This window comes from Bos indicus x Bos taurus, chromosome 2 (assembly GCF_003369695.1).
Source record: "Bos indicus x Bos taurus breed Angus x Brahman F1 hybrid chromosome 2, Bos_hybrid_MaternalHap_v2.0, whole genome shotgun sequence".
In the NCBI taxonomy this organism is placed as follows: Eukaryota; Metazoa; Chordata; class Mammalia; order Artiodactyla; family Bovidae; genus Bos; species Bos indicus x Bos taurus.
In genome coordinates this window covers 133560635-133564728 of record NC_040077.1, presented here as the reverse complement: position 1 = coordinate 133564728, position 4094 = coordinate 133560635, and positions in this window count along the sequence as shown.

Genomic DNA, 4094 nt, shown 5'->3' with positions numbered 1-4094 from the left:
GACTGTCTTACAAATTGTTTGAGACCCTCGTATGCAACGTGATAACAGTCTAATGATCACTATTACAGCTAGCATTCCATGGATGTTTACTAAGTACATGAATCATATATTTTGGGGGGTCCAAACTCACTGCAGATGGTGACTGCAGCCATGAAATTGAAAGATGCTTGCTCCTTGGAAGAAAAGCTATGGCCAACCTAGACAGCATATTAAAAAGCAGAGACATTACTTTGCTGACAAAAGTCCATCTAGTCAAGGCTTTGGTTTTTCCAGTAGTCACGTATGGATATGAGAGTTGGACTATAAAGAAAGCTGAGCACCGAAGAATTGATGCTTTTGAACTGTGGTGTTGGAGAAGACTCTTGAGAGTCCCTTGGACTGCAAAGAGATCCAACCAGTCCATCCTAAAGAAAATTACTCCTGAATATTCATTGGAAGGACTGGTGCTGAGGCTGAAACTCCAGTTCTTTGGCCACTTGATGAGAAGAACTGACTCATTTGAAAAGACCCTGATGCTGGGAAAGATTGAAAGCAGGAGGCGAAGGGGACGACAGAGGATGAGACGGTTGGATGGCATCACCGACTCAATGGACATGAGTTTGAGTAAGCTTCAGGACCTGGTGATGGACAGGGAAGCCTGGTATGCTACAGTCCATGGGGTCGCAAAGAGTTGAACACGACTGAGCGACTGAACTGAACTGAAGTACATGTGATATATTTATCATTTAATCCTGATAACCACCTTACAGCTACCATTATAGTTCCCAATTTACAGATGAGAAAACGAACACTAGGAAAAGTTCAATGACTGGCCCAAGTACCACACCCATGATTGTCTGACCTCAGCTCAGGCTTGTGTTGAACCAATGAGTGCAAATGGAAGTGTGGGGATGGGGAATCAAATGTAGAACCTGACTCAGCATCAATTAAATATGTATCAAGTAAATGAATGAGTGAATGTATAGTGTTCTTTGAATTGTAGCAACTTTAGGAAATCACCAGCTGACATTCTGATGAAGTGGAGGATTAACTCTATTTTAAAATAATGGATGCTCAGAGTGGCTAAGCTCTTTTGCAAGATCAGTTTAGTTCAGTTCATTCACTCAGTCATGTCTGACTCTTTGCAACCCCATGGGCTGCAGAACACCAGGCCTCCCTGCCCACCAACTCGCAGAGTTTACTCAAACTCATGTCCATTGAGTCGGTGATGCCATCCAACCATCTCATCCTCTGTCATCCCCTTCTCCATGGTTCTGGATTCAGGGACTTCAGGGACAGTTTAGGGGAAGCAAATGTGAAATTTATGCTTCTCGGGTCAGAGCCCTGTTATGGAGTCAGGATTGGCTAAGCCACACGTTAAAATAAAACTAATTGGAGGAGAAAGAAATGGGGAGAATCAAGATCCTTAAACATCTTCATAATCACTGGCCCAGGGATTCCACCCGTGGAAATCCAAGCCTCAGGAGAAAAAAACGCCTATGACAGGGGCAAAGTTCTCTCTAACTGAACACCCAGAAAACCGAAATAAAATGAGCAGAACCCCGAAGTGCAACACCAGGGAGATAGTTATGGGAAATATGGTATTTCCACTCAATTAGCTATCCTGCAGCCATTAAAATGGACATTTACGACATTTTTAACAACACAGGGAAATGGATGTTCCAACGATGACCCGAACACTTTAGAACAGAAAACTGGCTTTCTGATATGATCTCCAATGTGTTGAAGTGCACAGAAGGTAGACACTGCTGTATTTAAAATGGATGTGTGCACAGCACAGGGAACTCCGCTCAGTGTCATGTGGCAGCCTGGATGGGAGGGGAGTCTGAGGGTGAAGGGATACTTGTGCACACAGGGCTGAATCCCTTTGCTGCCCACCTGAAAGTATCACGACATTGTTAATTGGCTATATGCCAATATAAATTTTTTTTTAAATTTTGTTAAAGTGTTCATAAAAATCTCCACTGAGAATGGAATTACGGGATTCAGTTTTTACTCTCCAAATAGATGTTCTGTTACTCTGATAACTACAAACTCATAAAACAAAAAGCAGACAAGGAATAAATGTGAGAAGGAAGACTTGCAGGGGATGCCCTGTTCTTGGTTTTCACCTCTTATTAATGACAGTTCTCCAAGGAAAGCAGAAGTTGCCTCCATGAGGAGAAGGAAAGAGGAGCAAAGGAATTTAACAAAGTCCAAAGAACTTCAAGCCTAAATGTGTCCAGTGACTAAGAACTGAAATACAGCTGTGAGGCTGCCCAGGAAAGCTCTCACCGCATTGTCTCCTGACGCGCAAGGAGGATCCCTAGGCTCATTCGCTGGCCCCTGCTCCTCCCCCATTTTCTGTGAAGCGGGGGTGGGAGGATGGATGGTCTCCCAGGCTCCTACCTGCCCAGATGCACTAAAGCCACCTTTGACGAGCCATGAGCACGGCTTCTTCTAAGCAGAGGATAACGTACTACTCAGTCGCAAGAATCAAATAATTCCATTTGCAGCACCGTGGAAACACCTAGAGACTGTGATACTAAGTGAAGTCAGACAGAGATAAATATCATGTGATATTTATATTTTGCTCATATCCAGAGAAGGCAATGGCACCCCACTCCAGTGCTCTCGCCTGGAAAATCCCATGGACGGAGGAGCCTGGTAGGCTGCAGTCCATGGGGTCGCTAAGAGTCAGACTCGACTGAGCGACTTCCCTTTCACTTTTCACTTTCATGCATTGGAGAAGGAAATGGCAACCCTCTCCAGGATTCTTGCCTGGAGAATCCCAGGGATGGGGGAGCCTGGTGGGCTGCCGTCCATGAGGTCACACAGAGTTGGACACGACTGAAGTGACTTAGCAGCAGCAGCAGCATATGCAGAATCCAAAATAGGATACAAATAAACCTATTTACCAAACAGACTCACAGACTTAGAAAACAAATTGATGGTTATCAAAGGGGAATGGGGGTACAGGAGGGATAAACTAAAAGTGTGGGATTAACAGCTACAAACCACTGTATTCAAAATAGATAAACAGCATGGCCCTACTGTAGAACTCAGAGAGCCATACATACTCAATACCTTGTAATAAATCACAATGGGAAAGAGTATGAAAAAATACATGTGTGCATAACTGAGTCAGTGTGCTGTGCACCAGAAGTTGACGCACATTGTAAATCAGCAATACTTCAGTTAAGACAATGATAGTAAACAGAAGGTTCTAGTTTGAACAGGACAGTCTAGTCACAGTATCCACAACCCTCATCTCCTGGCTGAGCAATTGGGACTGAACGATAACATTTATTTTTATAATGAATAATATTTGTCAAAGCAGCCACCATTTATTGACCCCCGTATGCGTAAGAACTAAGACCCTGACACTCATGACCTTACTTTGTCCTGGCCACCTCTCAGCAGGCAGATGCTCGGATTGTCCCCTTTGTAGATGTGTATGGAGGTTGCACTTAGGCAGCTCGCTCAAGGGCCAGTGGCACAGCTGGGACTCAAACCCTGGTCCGCTGACCTTCACGACCTCTAGGCTCACTCACTAAGCAGGAGCCTGGCAAACACCAACTGGACCGCTGCACATAAGGAAGCATTCTCCCCTCTCCGCTGCCGTAAGGAAATATGTGGATGCCCTTTAGTTATTCCCCATGGAAAGATCTTCCATTAGGTTAAAAAAATGCAGAACGATGCATTTGTGTAGATGGATCACCATTTGCATGTGTACAAAGGAGGAAAGCTAGAACATATATGTCCGCACTTGCTAGAACATACAGGAAAACGTGTCGGGCAGCCACATGAAAAGCTGGTTACACATTGCCACATAGAAGGGGCAACGGGGAGAGATGTCTTTGTCCTTTTGAAATTTGAATTAGGTGGATGTCTGAGTCAACAGCTAAAATTTCTGATACTTAAGGAAAATGAAGAACATACGGGTCTTGGAAGCACAGGCATGCTGTCATCACCAGCCATGCGCTGAATCAAGCAGGCTCTGAACCATCTCTTCTGAGAAGCGTTGGGGTTTCACAGGATTAGGTTTGCATGTCATCGCTGTGGTTGCCTGAAAACCTTATATGGACCATTGGGCGGTTCTTTAAAGGAGCCTG